General features: G+C 37.5%; 1 protein-coding gene and 1 pseudogene across 1 annotated transcript in view; both read left to right on the forward strand.

The window, feature by feature from the left end:
* The window catches only part of GUCY2F (guanylate cyclase 2F, retinal), a 173855-nt gene that overhangs the window by 39134 nt on the left and 122081 nt on the right, over nucleotides 1–12640 (forward strand).
* LOC143670930 (double homeobox protein A-like) lies at nucleotides 5134–5632 on the forward strand (annotated as a pseudogene).

The following is a 12640-nucleotide window of genomic DNA, read 5'->3' on the forward strand; positions in this document are numbered from 1 at the left end:
AGTTTACTGCAGTTCATTCATTAATTTAACAACTATTTATGAAGCTCAGATATAATATGTATGGTAAAGAGTATAGGATTTGATGGCAAACTACCATAAATTTACTTAGGCTCTCCGAGTCTCCTTTTCCTCTCTTGTATTTTGGGAATATTAATAGTAACTACCTCTGCATTATTGTGAGGATTAAATGAGTTAAACACATAAGGAGTTTACCTAGAGCCCAATAAGCCTTCAATAAATGCAAATTATTGTTGTTGTTGTTGTTTTTATTATTTCTGAGGGCTAGGAACTCTGCAGGGGATATAATGGAGAAAAAAAATGAGATGAGCACTTCCCCTTAATGAAGGGGAGCAGTTTTACCATTTCAGGAGTGCTAAGGGTACTGGGTCAAAAATTGAGGCTCTAATACTTATTGGTTACAAATTCAAGACTGGGATATGGGACCTGTATACTCTCCACTTCCAGGGTGATGCTACCAGAGCATTGTGCTCCTCTTATTTTTTTGCATGGGCAGGCACTGGGAATCGAACCCAGGTCTCTGGCATGGCAGGCGAGAACTCTGCTTGCTGAGCCATCATGGCCTGTCCTCCTCTTTTTTTAAATGTAATTTTATTGAGATATATTCACATACTATAATCACCCAAAGAGTACAATCATTGCCTGCCATGCCAGAGGACCTGGGTTCGATTCCTAGTGCCTGCCCATGTAAAAAAAAAAAAAAAGAAAGAAAAAAAAAAAAGAGTACAATCAATGCTTCACTGTGTCATCATGCAGTTGTGCTGTCATCAGCACAATCAAGTTTTGAACATTTTCATTACTTCAAAAAATACATATCAAAATATAAATAGAAATGAAAAAGAACACCCAAAACATCCATGCCCCTTATCCTCACTTATTCTTTTTTTTTTTGTTCATTTTTTTACTCATCTGTCCATACCCTGGACAAAAGGAGCATCAGATGCAAAGTTTTCACAATCACAGTCACATTGTAAAAGCTATATAGTTATACAATCCTCTTCAAGAATCAAGGCTACTATAACACAGCTCTACAGTTTCAGGTACTTCCCTCCAGCCACTCCAATACAACATAAACTAAGAAGGGATATCTATTTAATGCATAAGAATAACCTCCAGGATAACCTTTAAGCTCTGTTTGAAATCTCAGCCACTGAGACTTTATTTTGTTTCAGTTCTCTCTTCCCTCTTTTGGTCAAGAAGGCTTTCTCAATCCTTGATGCCGGGTCTGGGCTCATCCTGGGAGTTCTGTCCCACTTTGCCAGGGAGATTTACACCCCTGGGAGTCATGTCCCATGTAGGGGAAAGGGCAGTAAGTTAACTTGCTGAGTTGGCTTTGAGAGAGAGACCATATCTGTGTGCTTCTCTTTTGAAATGCAAACAATAGCAGCTATGGTGTACTCAGTGCTTACTGTGTACCAGGAAGTTTACATAAATGATCCCACTGAATCCTCAGATCAAGTCTATAAATTAAGTATTACTCTCTTCATTTTTTGGATGATGAAACTGAGGATCAAGATAACTTGCCCAAGGTCATATAGGTGGTAAGTGGCAGAGATGAGTTTTCAACCCAAGTCAGCTACCAGAGCCTCAATATTTAAGCACATCTTTGGCTTTGGTTTTTATTTTTTCATCACACTGTGCCCATGTCCAATACTTTAAATGTAACAATATTAAGTGTCTAATGCTTTGGATTGCTTTCTTCTGATGCAGGAGAAACTGGGGCTTAATGAGGATATGTGAAAAGAGAACAATGAATCAGAATGGAGAGATTGGAGGGTAGAAAACCAGTGAGAAATTTCCTAATTTGGTGGTAGGATTATTGGGCAGGACTTCACTTTGTATTAGTATATTTTTGAACAAAATAGATTTCTAAAATAAGGTTTTGGTATCTACATTCCTTCATTTCATTGTATACCCAATTTTGTTTTCAATGAAATTCTATTGGCTGCAAATGCATATTGCTAGAACACACATTTTGGATATTTTTTCCAAATGTCATTATTTGGTTAAACAAGGGAAATCCTCTAGATTTCTCAGCAAGCCTAGAGGATGTTATGCTCCTTACACCTATTACTTCTCATCATTCTAAATGTGGGTGCCTGGCAGGGGTTTCCTAGGCTGAAGGGGATATATTTAGGACTACACCATTCCAGGATTGGGCCCATGACACAGGTTGTCAAAATAGTTGCCAGCAGCTCACACTGGCTACAATTGTCTCTGTAACCCCATTCTGTAAAAATAAAGGCACTGTGTCATGAGCATCACATCACACAGATTGGTATTTTATATACCTCTTGGTTGCGATTATGCACTATTGGATATGCACCTTTAGTAACAGTTACCCTGTGGTTTCTTGATCTCTCCATGTGTCTGGTTTTTTGTTCAAAAATGATGATACTGCCCTTTCATCCTGCAAATGATGCCTTTTAGGCCAGACATGGTTTCTTCCATTTATTAGAGAAGCTGCGGGTTTACAAAACAATCACGCATAAAATACAGGATTCCCATATTCCACCCCACCACAGACTCCTTGCATTGGTGTGGAATATTTGTTACAATTGATTATAGCACATTTTTATAATTGTACTATTAATTAGAGTCCATGGTTTAACTTATAGTTCACTGTTTGTGAGCTGTAGTTCCATGGATTTTTAAAAAATTTATTCTCTTACCAAATATGCAATCTAACATTTCCTCTTTTAATCATATTCAGATATATATTTCAGTGCTATTAATCGCATTCACAATGTTGTGCTACCATCACCACCATCCTTTACCAAAACATTTCCATGATTACAAATAGGAACCCTGTACATTTTAAGCCTTAACTTCCCATTCCCCATCCCCATCCTGTGCTATGGTAACCTATATTCTAGATTCTGATTCTATAAGTTTGTTTATTCTAATTGTTTCAAAACAGTCCATTCATACAATATCTGTCCTTTTGCATCTGGCTTATTTCACTCAACGTGATGTCTTCAGGGTTCATCCATGTTGTCAGATGTATCAGGACTTCATTCCTTTTTATGGCTGAATAATATTCCACGGCTTGGTTATCCCAGATTTTATCTATCCATTCATTGGTTGATGGACACTTGAGTTGCTTCCATCTTTTATCCATTGTGAACCACATTGCTATGAACATTGGTGCACCAATATCTGTTGGATTCCATGGTTTCAATTCTTTGGGGCATGCCAGTAGTGGGATTGCTGGTTCATATACCAGTTCTATACTTACCTTCCTGAAGAACTGTCAGACTGACTGTCTTCCACCATTTTACATTCCTACCAGCAAAGAATGAGCATTCCTATTTCTCTCTATCCCCTTCAACACTAGTTATTTTCTATTTTTTTAAATTGTCATTCTAATTGGTGTGAAAGAGTATCTCATTGTGGTTTTGATTTTAATTTCCTTGATGGCTAATGATGTTGAGCATCTTTTTGCATGCTTTATGGCCATTTTTCACATTTTGTTTTAAAGCTGTCTGTTCAGGTCTTTTGGTTTCTTTGTCTTTTTGTTGTTAAGTTGAAGATTTCTTTATATTATATAAAATATAATATAAATTTTTTTAAATATCTTTGTCTTTTTGCTGTTAAGTTGAAGATTTCTTTATATTATATAAAATATAAGTATAAAATTTCTTTATATTATATAAAATATAAATATAGGAAGGTAATCCTTTATCAGATATGTGCTTTCTAAATATTTTCTCCCCTTATATAGGTTGTCATTTTTCTTTCATGATAAAGTCCTTTGAGGAATGTAAGCTTTTAGTTTTGATGAGGTCCCATTTATTTATTTATTTATTTTGTCACTTGTGCTTTGGGTTTAAAATGTAAGAAACCATTGCCTAACACAATTCACTACTGATAATATAGGGCTTTCTTTTGCTATCTTCGCTATCAGTCTTTGTAAGTTTTATACATTTTTTGTCCCTTACTGACTTTATTTTTTGCCTACTTTTATATCTATTTGATTTTTTGTGTTGTACTTTATTGAGTGCTTTCTCATTCCTATCTGGATATATTTTTCATCTATTTTCCTTGTCATTTACCATTGGGCTAAAATTTAACATTCTAAACAATTAACAATTATATTTGATTTGCTATCTACTAAATTTCAATAGCACACACATATATTTTTCTTATAACCCTTGACCCTCCACCATTTTTGTACTTGTTGCCATTTATATGCTTGTAATTTGTGTATGTAAAAACACAGATTTATCATTATTTGTTATGCATTTGCATGTTGGTACCTGTAGGAAGTAAGAGATGGGGTGATATACCTAACATATAGTACAATAATACTGGCATTTATAATTACCCAAATAGTAATCTTTGCTGCGGGTCTTTATTTCTTTGTGCTGCTTTGAACCACAGTCTCATGTCCTTTCCTTTCAGTCTGAAGAACTCCCTTTAGCATTGCTTGTAGGGCAGGTCTAGTGGTGATGAGCTCCTTCAGCCTTTGTTTATCTGAGAATGTCTTAATTTCACTCTCATTTTTGAAAGAGAGTTTCACTGGATATAAAATTCTTAGATGGCAATTGTTTTCTTTCAGCACTTTAAATATTTCAACCCACTACTTGCTTTCCTCCATGGTTTCTGATGAGAAATCGGCATTCAGTCTAATTGGGACTGCCTTGTACATAACAAATTGCTTTATTTGAAGCTCTCAAAACCCTCTCCTTGTCCTTTGCATTTGATAGTGTAATCACTATATGAAAGAGTATATTTTTCTTCATGTTTAACGTGTTTGGTGTTGTTCTTGAGCTTCTTTGATATGCCTATTCACATTTTTTTGCTGTTTGGGAAGTTCTCTGTCATTGATTCTTTGAATATTCCTTCTACCCCTTTCTCTCTTTCTTCTCCATCTGAGACTCCCATAATGCATATATTGGTTATATTGGTGCACTTGGTGGCGTTCTACAGCTGCTTTAGGCTATTTTTTCACTTTTAATTTTCCTTTTGTCTTTCTGCTCCTCAGCCTGACTCATTTCAAGTGTCTTGTCTTCAAGTTCACTGGTTCTTTCTTCTGCCAGTTCCAATTTGTTCTTAAAATTCTTCTGGGTTATTACTACTCACACGTTTGAGACACCAAGAATGTCTTTCAACATGGCCCAGAAAAACTCTGCAAATGAGATGATCTCTATGTCAAAGACGCAGTCGCATCAAATTCACAGTGGATCAACTGAAAATCCTCATAGACACTTTCAACCAAAAACTTTGCCCAGTTTATGCTACCAAACAAAAATTTGTTTTAGGGATTAACACCAAAGAGTCTAGAATCCAGATTTGGTTTCAGAATCCAAGAGCTAGACACTCATTCCAAAGGACAGAACCTGAGCGGGCCTTAGAATCAAGCCAAGCCCATGGGCAAGATCCCCCTGCAGACACTCAAGTTAGAGAAGCCAGATGGTGTCGGACCACCTACACATACTCTCAATTATGCACTCTGATCAAGGCATTCAAGAAAAACCCTAACCCTGGGATTGATTCCAGAGAATGACTTGCTAAAGAAATAGGGGTTTCAGAGTCAAGAGTCCAAATTTGGTTTCAAAACCGAAGATCTAGATTCTATGACCAAAGAAAAAGAGAATCTGGTGAGATTTGAGAACAAATACAAGACAAGGCGCAAGATCTCTGAGAAGAGAGAGTTCAAGGCATAGAAACTACACAAAATATCACTAACTTCACTAGCAACTGTTTTATTTCTCTGGTGCCAGAATGAGGGGGCATAGAAACAAGTTCAGTGTATCAGATATCACCATCCTGAGATCCAAATCTTTCTCACTCTTCCTGGAAATAAACTCTTCCTCTGAGACTGCAAGTTGAGCGTTCTGGAAATGGTAAGCAAGACGTCAGGAGGTAGAGATAGGTCCAAGAGGCATGCCACAGCACTACTCACCCAGCCTGGATCTAGAGTTCAGCAGAGTTTGAGGACAGTGAAAATAAAACAATACATATCATTTTTAATCATCATAGTAAGAATCAGTTGAGACATAAATCATCAGTGGATGTAAAACTCTCGAAATGAATATTTTATAAAGAGCAAGATATGTATCGTCTCAAAGAATCTACCCATGGATTCCTTATTAATTAAAAAAGGAAAATTGGTGTATTTGTATTGGAGAAACCTGACAGACTCAACCTTAACCAAGTGCTCAAAATTTGCTTTTTCAACAATAACATGGACTGAAGTGAGGTGCCTCCTAATATGAAGTATCTAAGAAAGATACAACATCCCTTCTGTGGTATTACTGCCAAAAGTGTGCATGCTTTATCTAATCATGAGGAAACACCAGACAAACAAAACTAGGTGACATTCTACAAAGTAACAGACCTGTACTTTTCAACAAATGGATTGAATAATTGCAATAAAGATGGAGAGATAGTGTGCTAACTCAGTAAGTTTCCTGAAGAGTTATCTTCTATATGTAGAATGTGCTACCATATATGTGGGGATTAGAAACAAATCCAGAGACCTGGTTATGCCTACAATTTCTCTCAAAAGATGTTCAAGAAACTGGTAACATTAGTTAACTCTCTTTTTATAAATGTAATTTCATTGAGCTATACTCACACACCATACAATCCATCCAAAGTACACAAACAATGGTTCACCTAGCTGTGCATTCATCACCTGCTCATTTTTGGAACATTAGCATTATTCTAGAAAAAGAAATAAAAAGAAAATCCCAAACATCCCATACCCCTTACCCCTCCCTCTTATTGACCACTAGTATTACAATAGAATTAACTAAGACAACATTAGTTAACAGAACAAAACATCCATACACACATGAGCAACTGAATTTTTTCTCAGTATAATTATACAATCATTATCAAAGACCAGGGCTACTATGTTACAATTCAGAAACTTCAAGTATTTCCTTTTGGTTATTCTACAATACTCAACACTAAAGAGAAATATCTATATTATGAGGCAGTAGTCACAGTCATTTATTAAATCCTAATTTCTCAGTTGTACCTACTCCATTTCGCACTAGTTACCTCTTGGGAAGAGAGGTGGAAAGTTGAAGATAGAACTGTTTTTTAACTTTAATCTTTTTTTTATACTATTTGTTGTAGGATCAAATACACAACTCGAAATTTCTCATTTTTACCACTTTTAAGTGCACAATTCAGTGACATTAATTCTACTCATAGTATTGTGCTACCATCCCTAGCATCCATACCTCAACTTTTTCATCATCTCAAACTATCAAATTATCTATTAAGCAACAACTCCTCCTTTGCCAAACACACTACCCCCTCTCCACCACCATGACCGCCGGTAACCTGTAATCTATCTGTCTATGAAGGTTGCTTATTATACGTATATCATATAAATGAGGTCATACAATCATGCAGTATTTGTCTTTTTGTGTCTGGCTTATTTCACTCAACACGACATTCCTTTTTATGGTTGAATAGTATTCCATTGCATGTGTTGACAACATTTTGTTTATCCTATTATCTGATGATGGACACTTGGGTTTCTTCTACCTTTTGGCTATTGTGAATAAAGTTGCTACAAACATGAGTGTAAAAAAAATCCTCCTGGGCATTTTTCATTTCAGTTATTGTGGTCTTTAAATCCAGTAGTTCTGTTTGGTCTTTTAAAAATTTTTATCTCTTTGCTTAAACTCTCATATTCCTTATTCATTGTTTTCCTAATATCCTTTAGTTCTTTGTCTGTACTTTCCTTTATTTCTTTGAGCACTGTTAAGATAATTTTTTAAAGGTTTGTTTGGCATTTCCACATTCTCATCTTTTTCCTCGGTATTTTCTTTACTTTTATATTCTTTCTTTGAATGGACCATCATTTCCTGTTTCTTGTTTGTCTTCTACTCTTTTATTGCACACTATATATTTTAGTATTTAAAAATGTCAACTCTGGGATTTATTTCTGAGATGTCTGTTTTTCGGTTTTATAACCAACTGGTAAGAATGCACTGATTTTTTTGAGCTTCAGACCTCCTATCAGCAGTATCTGCTCAAGATGAATGCAGAGTATAGGGCTTTCCCTGTCTTTCTGGGCCTCTGTCTTGCTCTGGGTTTTTGCTTGTTATTTGTTTCCACATTCCCCTATTTTCAGGAATTTGATTGTTCCCTTTGTTTCCCAGGAGACGGAGCTCCCTCTCAAGGGTTATTAAAGTTTGTAGGCCTTTGTCCAAGATGTCTGCCTCTATAGCTTTTACTCTCCTTTCATTGTCACAAGCTGCTTTGTCCTGGAGGGCAAATCCTAGGAGTAGGGCACAATAGAGTAGACTTTCCAAGTCAGCTTTTCCAGGCAAAACAGTGCCAGGGACCCACAAAGGGGGTGCAGACCAGTTCCAAAGTGCTTTGGAGAGGAGATCAGAAAGGGTACTAAAAGCTTTTTCAGTAGTTCCCCAAAGCTGAGCTTTCCTGCCTGCCCAACAAATGCAGCCCTTTAGCTAGCTGTCCCCTGAAGTCCTGAGGAAGCTCCATGCCTTCAAATATCCAATGCCTCTGCCCCTGTCCAGGGAGGGTTCAAACAATTGCTTCTGTCACTTTTTCCTGGGCAGGATTGAAATAATGGCTGTCACTAACTTTGTATGAAGCAGGTTGAAACAATAGCTGCCATCAAAGCTGGACTCCCTGTGATCCTAATTCATGAATCAAAAGCTGAGATCAGTGATCATCTGTTCTGATATGGTGCTTTGGGAAGAGGGTTTTTGTGTCCTTTTTTGTCACCAGTGAGTTAGTCATGAACTGGTTACCACAGCAACCTGTGGTAGTGGCTGTGAGAGTGGAAGATGGGCACTAGTAGCTGCTGTACAGAGAACAATTTACTGTCCTGTATATAGTTTATCATCCTCTTCCTCCTGTGTTTCCCTGGATACTATACCGTGTTCTTCTGGTCTCTGGAGTTTCAAAATTGTTGTTTCAAACAGTTCCTGCCTGTTTAATAGTTATTTTGGTGGAGGGACTTATCCACTCCTCAATCTTCCCTGGAAGTTCTAGGCATGAATTAACATCCATCTGAGGACAAAATTCTTAGGAAACCGTTTTGTGTCCTGAGCACAGTAACTCTTACCTGATGATCTACTTAACAACATGAACCATTAAATTGAACAAAGTTAAATATCCTGATCCGGACATTGACTTCATGGATACAAGTTATCTAAAGACAATGAGTAACAATCAATGATTAGTTTCATAAAGACAATGAGTAACAATCAATTATTAGTTTCATTTATCATTCATTTGCTCATTCAAGTGCAGGTCTATACAGCATGGAAAACCAAAAGCCTGAGTCATCAGCGGTCTCATCATTCTGGCTGTGATTTCAACATTGTCGTCTCTCTGAGAGGAATTCCAATCCAATTCTGTCTTGCTTCTTTGTAGGTATAATTAGAAGCCAGGCCAGAGGGTTTGGAGAATGTCATTTCTTCCCTTGTCCCGCCCTCTACTTCTCTTTTTTATTATTTGCAGCAGCTACAACTAGAGACATTTTATGACAGATGGTAACAGACTGTACCTTATACTTATGGGAATTGGAAATTCCCACTGCTGAAGGGCAGAATTGGCTGAAACAAGAATATAAGCCAACCTGAACACAAATCTAAGCCCTGACAGTGAGGGTAGGTAGTCGTGGCAGCCAGTCTTTTTGTCTTCCTTTGCAATTAAATGCTGTTCCTATAAATATGTTCTTACTCTGGACCCTCTATCACACTTTGTGGCTGTGTGGTTTGTGTGCATGTGTGTGTGTGTGTGTGAGACAGAGAGAGAGAGAGAGAGAGAGCTGGAGAATGCTGAAGAAAAAAAAAGGCTTCAGGCTTCAGTTGTCTTGGGGAGTTACTGTCAGTCAGCCCTAATTAGGGGTCGACCTCAGAGCACATAGTCAGTATAGCCCGGCTCACTGAAAACCCAGTGGAATGGGTCAACTTGGAGGTTTTTTGTTCTTTTTTTTTTTTTTTTTTAAGAGTTTTAACCTTTGCTTTTGGCTCTATGTAGATATAGTCTCTTCCCTAGAAGCCTCTGTGCCTTTAAAAACTGATTACAAACATTCTCCTTGCCTTCAGCAGTTTACTGCCCTATGTTTTTTGCCCTTCAATTTTTACTTATTTATTTGATTTATTTATTTATTTTCGTGAACAGGCACTGGGAATCGAACCCGGGTCTCTGGCATGGCAGGTGAGAATTCTGCCACTGAGCTGCCTTCTCACTGCCCTTTTTTTCTTTCAATTTTAACTAGCATTGATCTTAGAGTCTACCTTATATCCTTCACTTATTGTTATAACCTTCCAAAGACCCAGAAAGCAGGCATACTCTTGCATAAATCCTAAAGACTGTTGAATGGAGCATCCACGAATATCAGGAGAGAGAGTTAGTGAAAATCTTTTAAGGAACCTCGGTGTATGCTAGGCTATTAAATGTGATTATTTTGATGGCAGCACATCTCATTCATTTCTGATTCCTCTTTCTATAGAGTGTATGTTAAGGTGGAGTGGAGAAGGGAGGACTATAACTCAAGGGACTGAGATGTTGATATCTGTTCTGCCAGCAGTTAGCCTTGTTATCTGGGGCAATGTTTTTGAATTGAACAACTGGAAGGATGGAGCTTCTATTAACAAAAATGGGGTAGACCATAGATGGAGCAGGAGGACTTGGGGTGAACATTAGGAGCTCAATTTTAGGTATGTTGAGTTTAACATCCAAGTTGAGATCCCAAATTAGGCAGTTGAATATATATATGGAATTAAGAATAGAATTCTGAAGTAGAAATAAAAATCTGAGAGTTACATGTATAAACACATTATTTAAATCCATGAGACCAGAAAACAGGCAGGCAGGGAGAATAGATCAAGAAGAGGACTTTTTGAGATTCTTGGACTGCTCAAAGCAGATGCCATGAAAATGGGTTAGCTTAATCAATGGGAATTTATTAGCTTACAGTTTGAGGCCAAGAAAATGTTCAAATCAAGACATCATCAAATCCATGCTTTCTTCCTCAAGACTGGCTGGCTCCCTTGCCACATGACAAGGCACATGGTGTGTCTGCTGGTGTCTCCCTTCCCTTCTGAATTTGTTGATTTCATATTCTTGCTCCCATGGCTTTCTCTGTATTCATTCTGTTTGTAAAGGACTCCAGTAATAGGATTAAGTCCCTTCTTGAATGAGATAGATCACACCTTAATTGAAGTAGTCTCATCAAAAGATCCTGTTTACAATCTGTTTACACACATGGGGATAGATTAAATTTAAGAACATGTCTTTCTGGGGTAAATGCAGCTTCAAAGGACCATAAAGACCAGGGACTCAGATGTTAAGGTGTCAGGGAGATGAAGAAGAACCCATTTACTAGCTAAACAAAACCTGTCTGCAAGCTGAATTTGGTCCTTGACTAGACAAAGAGTTGGGAAATTTTACAGGAGTTCAGAATTAGAAGGAATCCCAAGGAACATCTATTCCAACCAAGAAGGCCAAACTAAGAGACAGGAGACCTGGGTTCTAGTCCTGATTTTATGACAAGTTGAGTGACCTTGGAAGATCACTTAACTACTCTGGGTCTTACCTTCCTGTGTATCAAGAGAGCTAGACCAAATGACCTCCAAGATTTAATAATTCATGATTCTGTGTCCTCATTTTACAGAAGAAGAAATCAAAACCTAGAGAAAGGGGAAAAGTGACTCACTCAAACATCCTGGCATTAGGAATAGACCACAGGCCAGTGTGCACTCTTCTATTATTGGTTTTTAAACCCTGTATATTAGAATCCTCTGGGAAGCTTTTAATAATACTTACTACTGGGTCCTAAACCTAAAGCATCTCATTCTGTTGGTCTGGGTTGTGTTGGACACTAGTATTTTTGACACTTCTAAGGTAATTCTAAGTGCAGCCATGGTTGAAAACCCTTAGCTTAATGTTAAACAGGCATGACAATGCCTTGCTAGCAACTATACCTCTCTGCATCTTGACTTGGATTTTCAGAGCAAAACTGATTCACTCAATTTTTGACCCTTTTATTCAGTCCAAAGTTGTTATAGGAAAATACCTTCTTAGTCCTTGAGAAACCAAAGTAACAAGTATCGGCTTTCTCTGAAGCACAGTAAAATGGCATGACTATAACTTTCTTTAGCTCCATCCTAAAAGTAAAATGTTATGGAAAACCTGAAGCCATATTGGGGTGTGGGGTTTGGGGGTTATTGTTTGCTTTTCCTCACTATGTTTTTGGAAAAAGAGATACAAGGATTGTTCCAAAAATAAATGGAGTTGCTATTAACAAAAATGGGGTAGGCTGTGATGATAATGAGCATGGTACACCATCAGGCATAGTACACACATACTGTTACTTTTAACATATTTATTTGGCAGGCATAGTCATTCTGTCTGCTCTAGCAGCCATGCTGCTTTACTGTAGCTTCCCATGAAAGCTTTGTCACTTTGCACACCAAGTGGATATAGAGTTTCTTGGTTACAAAGCATATTCTCCATTTGCTACACTACTTACCTCTGTATTCGTGGTTGTGTGTGTGTCAGTATACATGTCTGTGTGTGTGTGCAGTTGTGCATTTAACACTGAATTCTAGTGTTCACTTTCTCTGGGAAGTATATGTCTAGGAGACAACCATTTTGAACCAAGGGCATAGAC

This window comes from Tamandua tetradactyla, chromosome X (assembly GCF_023851605.1).
Source record: "Tamandua tetradactyla isolate mTamTet1 chromosome X, mTamTet1.pri, whole genome shotgun sequence".
Taxonomy (NCBI): Eukaryota; Metazoa; Chordata; class Mammalia; order Pilosa; family Myrmecophagidae; genus Tamandua; species Tamandua tetradactyla.